Source organism: Rhagoletis pomonella, unplaced genomic scaffold, assembly GCF_013731165.1.
Source record: "Rhagoletis pomonella isolate Grant_MI unplaced genomic scaffold, Rhpom_1.0 Rhpom_scaffold_00002, whole genome shotgun sequence".
In the NCBI taxonomy this organism is placed as follows: domain Eukaryota; kingdom Metazoa; phylum Arthropoda; class Insecta; order Diptera; family Tephritidae; genus Rhagoletis; species Rhagoletis pomonella.
The window spans coordinates 2,945,571-2,962,792 of record NW_023458556.1 but is presented as its reverse complement, the minus strand read 5'-3'; the positions used below and the strand labels follow the sequence as shown (position 1 = coordinate 2,962,792).

Below are 17,222 nucleotides of genomic sequence, written 5' to 3'. Positions count from 1 at the left end.
TTCATGCTTCTTCTTCTAACCGAAACTAAGCGTGTAAGCACGTAAAGGTTGTGACACATCATCATTATGCCGGCTAATCTCAGCTAAAAGCGTGAATTAAAAACAAAAAAACATGTCTAGTTTACATATGTATATACATATACCGGGTGATTTTTTAAGAGCTTGATACCTTTTTTTTTAAAAAAAACGCATAAAATTTGCAAAATCTCATCGGTTCTTTATTTGAAACGTTAGATTGGTCCATGACATTTACTTTTTGAAGATAATTTCATTTAAATGTTGACCGCGGCTGCGTCTTAGGTGGTCCATTCGGAAAGTCCAATTTTGGGCAACTTTTTCGAGCATTTCGGCCGGAATAGCCCGAATTTCTTCGGAAATGTTGTCTTCCAAAGCTGGAATAGTTGCTGGCTTATTTCTGTAGACTTTAGACTTGACGTAGCCCCACAAAAAATAGTCTAAAGGCGTCAAATCGCATGATCTTGGTGGCCAACTTACCGGTCCATTTCTTGAGATGAATTGTTCTCCGAAGTTTTCCCTCAAAATGGCCATAGAATCGCGAGCTGTGTGGCATGTAGCGCCATCTTGTTGAAACCACATGTCAACCAAGTTCAGTTCTTCCATTTTTGGCAACAAAAAGTTTGTTAGCATCGAACGATAGCGATCGCCATTCACCGTAACGTTGCGTCCAACAGCATCTTTGAAAAAATACGGTCCAATGATTCCACCAGCGTACAAACCACACCAAACAGTGCATTTTTCGGGATGCATGGGCAGTTCTTGAACGGCTTCTGGTTGCTCTTCACTCCAAATGCGGCAATTTTGCTTATTTACGAAGCCATTCAACCAGAAATGAGCCTCATCGCTGAACAAAATTTGTCGATAAAAAAGCGGATTTTCTGCCAACTTTTCTAGGGTAATAAAATTCAATGATTTGCAAGCGTTGCTCGTTAGTAAGTCTATTCATGATGAAATGTCAAAGCATACTGAGCATCTTTCTCTTTGACACCATGTCTGAAATCCCACGTGATCTGTCAAATACTAATGCATGAAAATCCTAACCTCAAAAAAATCACCCGTTATAAGTAGAAAGAGAACGAAAGATGCGCTGTAGGTATTTGCAACTTGCTGGGAATTACGTTGCAAATGGGGGAAAAGTCACAGCTCGGTTCAACCCATTTGCGATAACTAATTTGAAGGTGCTATCAAGATGCATACGAAATGCGATGCACTTGTTAACACAAAGTCGAATTGCAACAACAACAACAACAACTTCACCATACCAATGTAATCGTAATCATATTGTCGGCAGTGATGCACGTAAAGACGGCAGCGTCGGCGGCTGCAGCAGGGAGGGGGGAGAGCAACATCACATTTCTACTTAATCGTTGATAAACAAAGTGAACCGATGCCGATGTAGAGGTAGGTTCGTGTTAATCTACGGCGCGCTACAGGGACATAGCGACAACTCGCCACATCGCCACATCGCCAATCTGACAATTCGCCAATTTATGCAACAACTGCAAGCTGCCAAGACCGCTTTGTGCCGTAGTTGTGAATGTTGGAAGAAGCGTCACTTCGGTGCGAGGATCATTTTCGCGAAGAGACATTTGCCGCACGAAACCCAAACACTGGAAGAGGGCCAACGAGCAACCAATAAAAATCGTCGCCGCTGTCACACCATTCGGCAATGGCCGTGGAAATTGCAAATGGCACTTGTAGTGCGGCCACCGGTGGCGTGTTGCATGTCGTCGCGCATTAGAGTCTAACAAGGGAAAGGTCAGAGAAGCGCAAAACGCTCAAAGCCCGTGCTGGAGTTGATTGCGGAAGGGGGCTTGGCGGCGCGGTGTTGGCAATTGTTTAAAGAATAAAAATCTTAAAGCGCATAATTTTAAATTAATTGAATTAATACTTTTTTGTTGCACGATATGCGGGTGTTGGAAGAAAGTGAAACGGAAGCATAGGAAGATGCGGCGGGAAGCGGTAAGTGGGCGTCGATTGGGTGCAGTTTGGCATTTGAAAAACGAAGTACTGTTAAGAGCAATCGAATTGAATTATTTGCAAAGACTATTGTATACTAACGGTTCATCTGTGTAATAGGCAATTGCTTTTTAAGGCGGGGAATTGTGGATATGAATTTAGAAAAGGTGATGCGATCGTTTGGGCTACTAAAAATTATGTTGAAATGTCGCACAATAGATATGGATAGGTATGCACTCAGAGAGAAAATATTTTTGGAAAGAGCTTTCAATTACACTGTGCAACAATTTCGGGGTCATTGTCAGGCGGCGGAATGACTCCAACTCAGGATGAAAGTCCTAGACCCATATGGTAAAACCTTAAAATTTGTTTGCACTTGTAGGTAATTTTTTTTTTATGTCAATATTAAGGTTGAAATTTTTTGCCTGGCCGGTTTTAGAACAAGTGTTAACAAGGATTAAAATAAATTTTCGGAGCGAAATGTGTAATTTATGTACCTACATATAGCAAAATTTCACGAAAGATAATTTGTAAAACACTTTAACTCTTTCACGAAAGGGTCGTTTTAACCCCTTTTTTGGAATGTCTGAATAAAATTAGGGATGTCGCTTGAAGATTAAAAGGTTTTAGGAAATTATTTGCCCGAAAATTTCACTGGGGGTATTCTCAGACAAAATCATTATACAAAGAAGGTAAAAGAACGCATAAAAAACAATGTGTCTTCTTGAAATATTTCTTCGATAGTTTTGCTCTATTTCAACTACTCTATCATTCTAATTTCACAATTATTGTCGCAAAGGCTTTTTCGTTTAGGTATGTACTAGAGGTTTACGCCGACAGGCTTTGCGGCGGCGGCGTGGTCAACGTCAAAAATATTCGGCGGCGGCGGCGACGCCGGCGCGTCTGGAAACGCCGGCGCTACTTCTCATAAGGTAGATTTCAAAGAGCCATGAGGCTACTAATCTTATCATTTCAACTCGTCAGCGTTAGGCATTCGCCATGCCAATTATTCTATTATTATAATTCTATTTATTTCATTATTGAATTAGTTTTAAATTTAAATATTGTTACTTCCTACTTGAATTAAAATGTTGAGTGTCTGGCGCTGATTGATGGGCGAACAGAAGAAGGTCTGAGGTATATACATACATACACACACGGATCTCTATATCCTCTACAGATGATGTACTATTTAAATTGAAAGAAAAAAATTTTGTTTAAAGTTTAGTTATTGGGGTAATTTATGTCGCTCTCAATAAATTTTTGCAATAGTCTTATCAACTCGAACCAGAATGGGACTTTTTGACCCACTGTTGAAAAAAATGGCTTATAGATGGTTAAAACTTCCACTAAAATATGAAGCGCCAAATTTTTCTAAGGAGAACCGAATGTAATGAAAAATAATACTAATGTTTACCATAAAGAGGGAACTTTAAGCCTGTGTAGAAAACATAGCGATGCGAGGGAGCAAAACCTTCCTGGGGTTTGACCACCACTAAGGAATGCTAACGTAATTTTCACACAGCCACTTAGTACTTGTATACGTATGTGGGACCCCAGAATAAAATAACTTACGAATGTAAATATTAGCAAAAAAGTGTTTGTTTAAAATATTAAAAAAATACATAGAAAAATCAACTTGTCTTTGATTTATCTTCAATAATTGAGGAGTTAGATGCAAAGAGGCCGCTTCTATTAAAACTGCTTTCTGAGATATTGGAGCTAAAGTTTTTGATGTGTTATAAGTTTCTTGTTGTTGTAGTAGGTGTATAAAAAAGTAGTATTTTTGTAGTATAGAAAAGAATTGTCTACTGCGGAAAAAAATCGTTAGATTACCAGTATTTGACCCTAATTTAACTGTAATAAGCGCTGTCGTCAAAAAATATGTTACCTATGTTTTTTCTAAGTTATGCTATTTTTGGAAAAAATAAAGGGGATCATACTCTTGTCCAGTGGCCCAAATTATGCAAAAAAAAACTAATTTAAAAATGTAATTTTCATTTCGTAAAATTGTGTTTTTATACAAGTAATATTTAGTTCCTTCAAACGATGTATTCAATGTACATACATCATGAAAATTTTGTACAAAATTCCTTAGGCGCCGAACGCCGCCGCCGCCGCCGCCGCGCCGATATTTTCGTAACTCGGCGGCGGCGCGTGAGGAATGACAAAAAACGGCGGCGGCGGCGGCGTGGCTCGGCGGCGTATACCTCTAGTATGTACGTACATATATGAGCAGATCTCACAACTTGTTGGATTTCTTAGTGTCACTCCCTTCTCGGCAGAAAAGAAACGCTACACTCTAAAAAATCTGTATAAAAATGCGAATATAAATTGAGTATATTTTTGTTAATTTTTAAAAATTGTTGGCAAATTTACACGATGAATATGTTTTTTTTTCTCATTTACAAATGTTCGTGTGTAAAAATTCTTTTTGTTTGCGGCTTTACACAATCCTACGGATGAAATCAAACAGCAGATGTTTATTTTATAGCATTTAAACTTTCGTAGTAAATTTACGCACACCACAGCAGCTATATTACACCCTAAAAAGTCCGAAATTTAAACAAACTAATCATGGAATAATCGAGCATGTAATTTCGCGAATAATAAGGTAGGAAATCAGTAACCTACCTTTTAGCTAGGAAATTTACACAATTTTTTTAGAGTGTAAATCATTCCTCTTTCATAAATTTCAATCAATCCAGTTCCAGAAACAAGTACAATAAAAATTAATAAATCAAGTAGGGATTTGAACAATTTTAGCCTTAAAATATTTATTTTGGCGGAAAAGTACCGAAGCTACTAATTTTTCACTGTCACTCGAAAAAATTACAATTGCCTTTTTTATTAACTTTGGGTAATTTTCAAATAGAATGTTCATATTAGAGGCAATGGACGTGGGTATCAAATACAACATATGAGCGAATCCGAGAATAGTCAACCGAAATCTGAAAAAACATTCATGTGATTCAAGTTCTCGCGTGTTTGGGTCGAAAAGGGCATACTACAACATATTTTTATTTCATATTTCTTTTCACACTTATTTGAGAAATCTGATTTTTTTCGTCTTGCTTCTTGAAACAAAGCACCAAATAGCTTCGGTTTTAGGCACTATATCTTTTAATAAAATACAACAATATCGATTTAAATAAATCCATTTTTTGAACGGAAAAAAGGGTAACGTCCAATTACAATTGTTTTAAAGTTAATTCAAGCTTTAGTTTGCCTTTATATAAAATTTTGTAAACTCAATTGTTTTCTCTTCAAAGTATATTTGTAGATTGCGCTATCCATGCATGACAATTTGCGCAAATCGGTTGACTTTGATGGTCATATCAAAATCGCTTCCTTTTTCACTAACATCCGAACACAAAATTTCGAAGGAAAATACACAGACATTAATTCAAATTCGAATTTCCATTCTTTAGTTTTCATAGTTCCTGCTGTATACCTTCCCGTATACCACAAAAAATGTTAACTTATATTTTTTTCCCCCGCCAAAAAATCAAAGAAGCGTTCGAAGGTAAAGTCCGCAACGCTGGGATTTGCCCATATCTGTGAAGTTCCAAGAGTGTCAAACCAAATTAAAACAAGTAATTTTCATATAAAATATTGGAGTACCGTTAATTTCTTCCGATAGAAAAAAAATCGAAATCGGTTGACGTGGTCCAAAGTTATACGGTAACATACATAAAATAAAAATATTCCGACGAATTGATAAACTTCTCCTTTCTTTGAAGTCGGTTAAAAATGGCAGCATTCAGAGTATCTGTCGAGGTTATGTTGTAATTTTTGCAATGTTACGTAACTGCTCCGTAACTGTTGCAAATGCACCTTCTGAGCGCGTTAATGTGTACTTCTGATCAACTGAACAGTAATCGTAATCGTGATCGTAATATTTTTCTGATAATTTGAGACAACATGTTATGTGTACCTTTGACAGTTGAATTTGACAACTAATGTGTCAAGCCGTTGCTCCAAACCATACTATCCCAGAAGGAAAATGTAATGTATCAGTAAAACAACCCATTTCACATTCGAAAATGCATTTTTTCCCCCAGGGCGATGTCCTAAGAACAGTTCGGCATTAAATTTTGCATTACCTAAATGGCATCGAGGACTGAATGTGTTTTAATATGAAGTTTTTGGAACTTTTTGAATACATTAGAATGCTGATTACATAGTTAGCAGTAATATAATCGAGAACTCATAAGAAATACATTATATTATTTATCACGCATGTAATGCATTAGTACTTTTCCGACTGGGATGCTAAGTCTGCCTAAAACTCTAATGATTTCGCATGGTATCGTTGGGAGGTATCGATATATGTATGTAAATTAAGCGAAAAAAGTTGATATGAAAGTACAACTCTGAACTTAATTACTATCAAGTGGAGGCACTATCGATATTTTTGCAGCTTCTGGCTGTTAGTCTCTTTTACGATACTCGTAAAGTTTGTTTCAAAGATTTTGTATGATTTTGAAGCCCTATTTAATTTTGCGCGGAAAATGTGATCATTTGGCCTACTGTGCAATGTATGTATTTTTTTACAGCTTCTTCTAAATATACTTGTTGATTTTTTTGATATAATTTATATTTAATCATTATTACGCTAATAACGATTTTCAGCAAACTTTTCGATTATTTTCTGCCTATTTTTTTCTAAAATAAAATAAAAATAAATAAAAGTGTATAACAATGACTAAGTGACCATCAAGTCAAGGTGCAGGAATGGTATTTTCAGAAATAGTGAGAGACAGTTCTAGCTTTAATTTAAGCCAGGAAGGTTCTAACACCTTTTGTTTCTTTGCTGGAGCTACTAAAATATTACAAGAAACGCGATTTTTTCACACTTTGACCTCATTTTTTTTCCTGGAGCCGATGGAAACGTTATGCTTACGGATTCGTAGTCAGCACAAAAAAGTCTATCAAAAATAGCTTTAACATTTGCCGTACCAAAATGTGTGTCTATTTTTGTTGGCAATATCCAGACTACTCTAAATAGCTAAAACAATGATATTCTGGGTTGTTGTGAATGACTTTACATAACCCCCCCTCAAATAAAATAAATAAAATAAAATAATAAAAATAAAGGACTGTCCTTTAAAATAAAGGACGGATGGTCACCGTACATATACACATCTTTCGTTTGAGACAATTAGCTTTGAGAAAGTTCATTTCGGTGTTTGGTTATTATTTTTTTCTTCTTTTGTTCTTAATTTTTTAATGGTTTTACTTTGAGAAACACTTGAAAATGATGTCCGTTATAGTTTTTTAGTTTGAAATTGGATTAAATGCGGCTAATTTGCGGCGCGCGTTCGTTTTAATGATGGAGTGTTCCCATCGTAAAAGCAACACTGATCGGCGGCACTCGCATCTAAGTATGTACATTTCGAAGAGATGCGAGAGCTTTCATTTGGTGTCTCACTTAGTGCTTAAAGTTCATAGACATGAGTTGGTACGCAATAAAATTTAACTAATTCACTAGATTACGGGAGTATTTTCCATCGAGATCGCACACACACGCACACTAACTAGCTTTTCTTTTTCTGAAGATACATACATATGTACAAAGTGTAAGAAAATCTTGCCGAACACTTAATGTGGAAACTAATAGTTTTTACTTTTCTTCATTGTGGAGCAGCGGTTTATTTTCAGGGAAAAATATGCTAGATTTACATAAATAAAAAATAAGTAGATATGTACTTATTCAGCCCAGTAAAAGAAAGTAAGAACCTACGTGGAGATTCATGTATATGTGCGCGTCAATGTATTTAAGCGAAAGTTTTTTATTTACTTTAGAAATACGAAAAGCATTCTTAATTCCAAATGGCTTGCCCTCACAAAATCAATATAAAAAAAACACTAATCCAAAGAGTTCATTTCGAATACATATCGCACACGTTCCTCAAAAGCGCATTAAATCAAATTGTGTCATTGTTGATATTAAGCGCTAAAATGGTCATAGAAATTTCTGGGAAAAGCTGTAGCAAGATTTTGAAGAGCAAGTGCGATATGTATTATGTAGTAAATTTAAAAGGAACTTATCTTGTGACTCTTCAAGCTCAGGTCGTTCCTTTAATAAGGGAACTATTAATATTCCATGCAGTCGTACGCGAAATTCGTACGCTTATGGAGTAACATAATTAAATCTCTCAAAAATAGAAGTTACTAAAAAACCCAAAAGTACTATGATTAAGAAAAATATAAGCAGCGTCGAAACTTTCATGTGGAAAATATCCGTTCAAAACAATGTGATAACATACGCGACAAAAAAATAAGTGTTTTTAAGGCACATATACATATGTATATGCGAAAGTCTGCGAAACATGGGGGGTTTTTCATTCTTTAAAAATTCCCAAACCAAGCTAAATAATGTACCTTTACAATCCTTCCAATTTTTAATAGAAGTTATCTCTGGTTAGTTTTTATGAAGAAAAAACATAATACGTACGCGACAGATTTTCCCCCCATACAATATTTTTACTAGTAACACAATACTAAATTAAATTTTTAATTTAATTTTTTCAGTTCTTCTCTACGCCGTTTCGCGTTTTCAAACCCTTTTTCCGTCTTCTGAATACGAAATTTAAAAATTTTAAAGCCGTTTGAATTCATTTGCTCGCATTTTCGGTTTGCATTTTCATGGAAAGACCCATATGTAAATGCTGCAGCTTCATTGATAAAGTGTGTTTTTATACTTCGTCTACTACATACATATCACACATATTTTGCAAATATGATGCAACGATTTAAATTCACAATAATCCATTCAGTCAGCGAAATTCATTGATGTTGCTTGTTTTGTGGAAATTTTCTAAATTAAATCTTCCAAATATTTCGATGTACATATGTAGGTAAGCAAAAAACAGTAATTAGCTTTGACATTTAATTAGCGTGAACTTAAAAAGCAACCAGTAAAAATAGCGAGGCGTAACGGTGTGAAATTTGTGTAAACGTCGTATGTTTGTTTGTTTGCAGGTATTTACTAGTTAAACAAACAAAAGCCAACAAATAATAGATAACAAACACACCAATGTACAAGTACATACATATACAATAATACGCACGCAAACACACTTACAATTATTTTTTATGTAGTACATATGAATGTGTGTGGCTTTTTATAAAACTAATTAAATAAAAGTGTAAAATTTCAAATCCAAAACCAAATATAAAAAAAACATACTATACGTACATAAGTATATATTTACATATGCTTATTAACACACCTCAGAGCATCAATGTTCATTTAAATACGTGTGGATAAGAGATCCCTGTCGGAAAATAAACTACTTTAAAAGCAAATTAATAATTACTCTTTTATTAACTAAAGCTGGTGGGAAAGCTCGAAAAGGAGGGGTATAGGTATATAGGCTTTACTAGAAGTCGGAGCTCGGCCAGATGAAATCAATTAATATTTTCGATATTTGATGTCTAAAAAAAGGTCTGAAGGTATGAATCAGGGAGGATGAGTCGATGATGATTTGTAACGGCAAGCTTCAAAATATTGGAGAAATATGAAAAATTAGATTGAATAATGGAAATTCGTTCTAATGGCCGGTTCACATGACTGAACATTTGCCTTAAGATTGGCGTGAATTAGTACCGCGATCGTGGGACCAGAAAAGTGTTGGTGTCTTTCCCAATAACTAAATATTTTTTTTAATTTTCTAAATGAATTTCAAATAAAAATTTTAAAAATTTGTTTAAACAAGTTTAGGGATATTTCGACCCTAGAATTATTTCCTTTCATGTAGGTAATATATGTACATACATACATTCTAAATTTACTACAAGAGCGTGCAATTGCTGGCTTATGGCGATGTTAAACGAGGACAAGACGAGAAGTATCTCTGTCATTAAACAAACGGTCAGCACATTCGCGCCTTGGCACCGACGTCACTGTTGACAGTTATAATTTCGAGAAAGAAGAGAATTTCGTTCACTTGGGAACCAGCATTAACATCGATAATAATGCCAGCATGGAAATTCAACGCAGAATCACTCTTGCCAACACGTGCTACTTTGGACTGAGTAGGCAGTTCAGGAGTAAAGTCCTCTCTCGACGTACGACAACCGCGCTCTATAAGTCACTCATCATGCCCGTGCTGGTATATGGCGTAGAAGCATGGGCAATGACAACATTCGATGAGGCGGCTCTTGGAGTGTTCGAGAAAAAGATTTTGCGGAAGATTTACGGCCCTTTACGCGTTGGCGACGGTACGCATCGCAGACGATGGAACGATGACATAGTACAGCGAAATAAAATACAGCGGCTCCGCTGGCTTGGCCATACCGTTCGAATGGACACCGGAGCTCCAGCTCTGAAATTATTCAACTCGGAACTCGTTGGAGGTAGCAGAGAAAAAGGGAGGACCCCACTGCAATGGGAGGCACTTGGCATTTCCAATTGGCGTCAGTTGGCATAGAAGGGAAACCACTAGCGTGCTTTGTTGAACTGAAATCAATTAAAAATTGCTTAGGCGGTTACAGCGCCAAATAAGAAGAAGAATACATTCTAACTATGAACCAAATCGTAAAATAAAATATCTCGACTAATGCGCCACCTATCGGACTAATTCATCTTTTTTATTACATTGTCACCTGGTTCTGAGCTAGGTTAAAGGTTTCAGGGATTTTGGATAAAAATTTATAGCAAGATTTGACCAAAACAATGTATATATGTACATTACCACATGAAAAGTTAAATAAAATATTTTAATAAATAAATGTCTTGTGCCAATTTTTTTTATTTTAAGCAAATGATCCTTCATCGATGTTGGTCTCCAAGGGTTTTATGCGTTCCGCGACTAATATTAAACATGGCTTTATTACTCAATGTAAAGTGAAATAAAGTCATATGGCGTTATTTCCTACGGCTTTATTGCACGGCATCACTAAAATTAGGCTCACTTTTTATATAACGGTAATTTTCAGAAATTCTTAAACTTCGGTTTTTCAAAATTTAAGGACGCTAACTTACCCAAAATTGACACTTCAAAAACTCCCTTGCCAAAAAATAACATTATTGTGGAATTTTGGAAAATGGACGTGGTAGGGCCCTCTCATAACTATATACAGGACTTTACCTCATTAAGTCTAACTGAAATAGGGGAAAACCCAGGGGTGGTCTAGCATCTAATGATAGCTTTCGGAAAGATGAAGAAACTATATTTTATGCGTGCGTGTTCGGCTTCGTCGGAACTTTGACTTTTTTCCTCTTTTTTTATATTGTCTAAAAAATTCAATCTCAAAATAACGGTTTGATGTGGTCGGAAAAATAGAAATCCTTTTTTCACGGTTAAATTTTTACTTTCATTTTGAAGATCATAACCGTTACGGCCCCTGCTCAAAGGGCTTGAAAACTCATAGTTAGTAGAAGATATTTTTAATATTTCAGACAAATTGTGTGGATTTTTTTTTCTTTCCAGTTGAACAATTTAGAGCTTTTGAGAAAAAAAACTTTAAACTACAAACTTTTTTCGAGTATTATTTTTCTATTTTAAGAAACATTAATTTAGGTAATTTACCGGACTTCTTTTCATTCAAACACACTTGGTCACTTGGATCTGGATCTACATACTCAAATTAGGCGTTTGTCAGAAAATTCGATAACTTATTTCTTATTAATTATAATGGAAGGTAAAATACCTAGGGGTTTTTCAACAAATTACAACACAATTTTGTTTCAAACTTTACTGGAAGGTAAATACATAAAAGGTCTGTGAACATTTTTAGCCGACTTCCAAAAAAGGAGGAGGTTATCAGTTCATCGGATTTTTTTTTTTATGTATGTTACCGCATAACTTTGGACCACGTCAACCGATTTCGATAATTCTTTTTGCATCGGAAAGGTAGTGTCTCAGAGGTGGTTCCATACTTATCTGGTTAAGATCCGATCAGTTGATCATGAGATATATATATATATATTTTTTTATATGAGAGTTGAAGTCGGTTTTTTTTGCTGAAAATTACTTGTTAGCGCATAATTTCAAAAATGACAAATTTAGAGTTGTGTCATCCTTGAAGTGAGTTTGCGATATGCATATATTTGCGAGAATTCCTGGCCTTATTTCCATTTTTCCGTGCATCGTTCGTAGATATTATTTATATTGATTTGTGCGTATTTATTGAATATTTATTTTTGCCATTTCTAGTTTTATTGGGTACATTAAAGATTTTTTCGTACGATCGTACATTCACATAAATACCGTTGGGTGTGCATGGAGTTCCATTTCAAGTGCGCAATAGAATTTATTGAGCGTTAAGTTTTCGAGATGCGTGTAATTGCATAATTAAATTCAATAAATTTCACGCATAGTGAATTTAATTATTGCAGCCGCAATGGAGCATTTTTACTGGAGAAAATCACTTTTTAATGTTCGTGTACCTTATACGCACAGTACAGGCGAATTTACGATTCAAAGTTTCAAATGCATTTCAAAAAAAAGGTAAAATAACTAATACAAATGCAAAACCACCGTACCGTATATGTACACATACATATATACTGTCTAATTTTGGATCGTTCTTTTCAAAAATGAAATCAAAAATTTTATAAAGCACGTAGGTATGTTGACCATTATTCAGCGTCCATTACACTGGACAGTGTTACAAAAAAACTCCTAAAAGTCGAAGAATCTGCACCGCTGGTCACATATATTATTTTTCCTTCTAAGGATTTATCGCACTGAAATTTAAACTATACTCACACAAATACCTAGAATTTTTTTCACTTTAGACAGTTTTTTGGTGAAGTTTTATTTGTAGGGTTGTAATTTTTATTAATAAATGTGTATACAAACACTAAGCGAAGATTTTATTTCATTTTATTTTTCGGTGTTACCCCTAAGTTCCTATCTTGACTTAAGCGATTATTGCAAGAAACAACAAATATATGTACATGGGGTCTGGTTTTAGTTTTGTTCATTAAACCATATTATTGAGATCTTAGGGGTATGTAATCGCTTTCACAATAGCTTCTCATAACCATTTTTGACCCATGTGGGAGTACCAGAAAAAGGATCGCCATATTTTTGAATTTTTCACGAAAATTTTGAAAATTTCTGTCCCAAATTTGAAGGGGACAAAATAATGCACAGTGGGTGGAAAAATGAAGTTGTCAAGGTAGGCATGGGTAATGAAATGATGCCAGTGCCCACCATGGCTCACTATTTACAGGTATTGTCTTCGCAGAGAGCGCATATTCCGATCTGCCTAATTTGAAAAACATCACTGTTGTCCAAACTAAAAGGTTTACTGCTAGGGAAAAGGGTTATTTCCATACCCCGTATGCCACATATGTACACGTATTTTTCTAAACAAACCTTCTTGCAGAGGACTTATTTATTTTGCAAAATCCGAAAAAAAAATATTTCCTTAGTTAATAAATTCAAAATTTGTATGGCTCACTAGATTATAGAAATTAAATTGAGCGAAAATAAAAAGCAAAGTTAAATAAAAGTAAAACAATCAACATTGAACTGCTTCAAAATGAAAATAACTGCCATACCTAAACAAAAGCGTTGGGCGGAGCGGTTTCTGACGCCTAGCGTTAGCGCCGAAGTGTCATACCTAATCAAAAGCGTCAAAGCTACACGTCAAATGCAAAAAAAAAACACCAACAATAAGCATAGGTTTGTTTGTGTGTAACACGAAAATGACAGTTTCGCCGTTTTCTGCAGCCAACTTCAATATCTACCTAACGCCCTGTCAAAATCGGATTTTCCAACCGCTCAGCGTTGACGCCGCGTTGTTTCGGTATGGCCGAAAGGGAGCACGAATTTCGATGTGAAGCAAAATTCTCTGGTAATACAATACCTGTAATTATTGTACCATGAGTGCCCACTACACATTAAATATGTATATCTTTTTTACATATCGCTCATTTACTAAAATACTGTCATAACTCAAAAAACGGTATTTTTCAGGAGACGCATTTGAAGTTTTTAATTTGCTCCCAAAATGGAAAACAAGAGATGCATATTGACTTCCTATGCGAAGACTATACAAGATTTTACAACGAGATTTTTATTATATTATAGGTAGATAATATTATGGTTTCGTAAATTTTTATTTTAGATACATATCTAGTTTGCAAACAACTAACTGTATATTGCTTTCAGTTATCTCTTTATCTATGACAAATTTATTTTTCCACTTACTTTATCTATACATACATAGATATGTATATACATATATTTCGTAACGGCTTCCGGTCCAACAATTTATTAATACATATACATACCTACATATGTATCTATTCATTAAAATTTTAATTACACTTATGTTTCTGCCATCTAATACACACATATTTAAATTAGTTTGAGTTCTTAACGTTAACTCACCTTCAAAAAATTATCTTTCTTCCTTTATACGAAATTTTGCGAAGCTGCCTTCAAGCACTGCACATCAGTACTCTTTCCTGATTAGTTCCGATCTCCAAGCAAGCACTTTTGAAAAAACTGTTTTCGGAATATTTTTTTATGGATTCTCTGCGTCTGACTTCGTTGATGAAATATTGAATCGTTTGAGAGGTTTGGTTTTTATTTAGTGAATTAAATTTACGTACACCAATGTTTCTCCTTGATTTCTAAAAAAAACAAACCATTTATGTTTCTTTGAAGTAATATGGAAACATTGATCCGCCATTTTGGCATACAGATGTTTCATAAAAAGTAGTATTTCGTATACTTTTTGGTTATAACTATGAATTTAACTTTCTTTTGTTTTTCATTATTTAATTTTTATCTGCTTCAGTTCACACATATGAATGCCTCCAGCCCGTTAATTTGTTTGCTGTTGATTTGCTGAATATCCCAATTAGCTGCAATTATCGAAAAGAGAAAATAATCGAATGCCTTCTTTGTAGCAAAAACACCGTATTTACTATAACCGCACACTTATTAGTTGGTGTTTGTTTAACTTTTGTTATCTCTGTTTTTGTTTTCTAATATTTTTTACGTTAAACGTTTCGCGGAATTCTGCAAACCACTGCCGTTGGTGGAAGCCAAACTCGAAAAATTGCCCGCAGGCACCGTCAACAACAGGCACACAACAACAAACGCAGCGGTCATTGGCAACATTATCGTATCGTCGTTCTCGTTCTCATCGCCAATTGTCGTAGTCGTCGTCACCGAATCGCTGCTGTGTCGCCATTGAATTTCGCGACTTTTGTGCAATACCAGACCGGACTCACTCGCCACCACTCACACTCAGCCAACCAGTCGTTGACACACACACGCATACACCTATGCTGCGGTGCCGATGCACCTACACACGCATACATGCACATATCCTCATTTACACTCCCATAAACCTTTGAATTGTTGTTGAATTTGCTCGCATTCGCACGGCTTTATCGCTTATATACGCACACAAATGCACCCACATACACACACACACACACACGCGCAAACCCATCGACGCTCACTAAACTCAAATATATAACACCCTTCGCACAGCACCCAGCGCCCGGCAAGGCAAGGCAACAACGGTGTCCGTACACATTCATACAAATGTATATCCATCCACCTACTAAAGCACAACAACAGCACAAGCCAATGCGACTCAACCAATGACACTCGACGACAAAATTACGAAGAGAAGACGAAATAAAAAACTAAATAAAAATGCCTGTGCGACAACTGCGACAGCAGCAGTGGCGACAGTGGCGACGGCAGCGCAGCAACGACTGGGGCAGAGACCCGGTGAGCGAAGCGAGTAAAAAACTCACATCCCACCACACCACTCGACTCCACAACACCAACAACCCATCCAACTAAACACTGGAATAACAACAAAGTTAAGAAGAAATGTAAAAAAAAGAGTCACCAACCAACCAACATTGGGCGAAAAAGTGCTGTAATGACGGTGACGACGTCGGCAATGGGGTGGCTGGTGAGGACACCAAGAGCGTCGTCATTGGCGCAGCAGGTTTACGACGCTGTCGCTGATGTAGTGGTGGATGGATGGGTGGTTGTAGGGAGGGAGCCTTTTTGCGCTGCTGTGGCTGGAGTTATAGCTGGCCGTTTGGTCGTTGCTGGCTGCATTCTCGGGCGGCATTGGTGACTCTTTAGGGGACGTTTTTGAGCGCTCAATGTTTTTGTTCCTGTTGTTGATTTTGCGAGCGACAATGGCATGACGGTAGCGCACTTCCAACAACGCTGATGGTGTCGCATGTAACGGCGCTTATTTCATACGATTTTTTTCAAGATAACTTTTAAATTTTTTCATTTTTAATCCTCACATAAATATTTGGTGGAAGAGCAACCTACGTTCCCTTCAGCGATAATTTACTGATTATTTTCACAAACAAAAAAGCAAAAAATATGCAAGTTTTGCGAATTTTGTAAACTGTCTGTTTTATTATTAGTTGAATTAAATTACACTTAATACACTCCTTGGAATCCAATAATAAATCTTAAACTTTTTTTTGTTTGAATTTTTTTTTTTGTAATTTTTTTTGTTAGCACCAATAAATATTTGCGTTTTTGCGACGGCAAATCAATTCGAACTTCGGCGGCACTCCACGCGATGCGAACAACGTTCCGTTCCCGTATCTGCCGTACCGTGCTGTGTCTGTCTGTCTGCTTGCCTACCTTTCTGTCTGTCTGTTTATTGTGCGAACGCCGCGGTTACGTACCGTGCTGCGTATTATTATCTATGCAGTGCGACAGCCAAGAAACACACCGCGTACAGATGCTTTTTGCTTTTTTGCTGGAGCTCAACTGCTCCGTCGTGCTGATGCTGAAAGTCTTTGCGGTCGGTCGCCTGCTGGTGGTTGAGTGCGCAGACAGCTGAGCGCGTACATTTAGATTAGAACTGGCGAGTCGGCGAGTCGCAAGCCACTGGAGCGACTACTGGCAATGCAGTTGTGGACGACCGGTCTGCTGTGCTGTGCGACTACCAAAACTGCCGTCCGAATGAGGCAGCAGCGAAAAGCTAAACCACTACGTCTCCAAAGGCCCCTCATTCAGTGCGCTTTGGATGGTTGGGTAGCCGGTGAGAGGTGGATTGGAGCGACGGCAGCAGAAGCCAAAGCCAAGCCGCAGCCATAGCCACAGACACAGTCGCATCCACATTTATTTATCAAAACAACTGTGACCACATAGCCATAGCCACAAGCAGAGCAAACAACAGTGTGAGCGATGCAGCAACTGACGGAGGTTGAAACTTAGGTGGCTGCGTATGGAGTGCGGTGGTGGCTGGTGGCCGAAGACTGGAGAGCGCAATTG

General features: G+C 36.6%; 1 protein-coding gene across 5 annotated transcripts in view; it reads right to left on the bottom strand.

The window, feature by feature from the left end:
- The window catches only part of LOC118732573, a 92,725-nt gene extending 75,842 nt beyond the window's left edge, over window positions 1-16,883 (bottom strand). The window contains exons 1-2 of one of the 5 annotated variants that reach the window (XM_036461704.1): window positions 16,235-16,883; window positions 14,334-14,812 (exon numbers count right to left, since the gene is read on the bottom strand). The gene's annotated coding sequence lies outside the window, so the exon portion shown is untranslated. The other 4 variants (XM_036461711.1, XM_036461717.1, XM_036461732.1 and 1 more) reach the window with 4 other exon arrangements.
- Window positions 16,884-17,222: the final 339 nt, after the last annotated feature.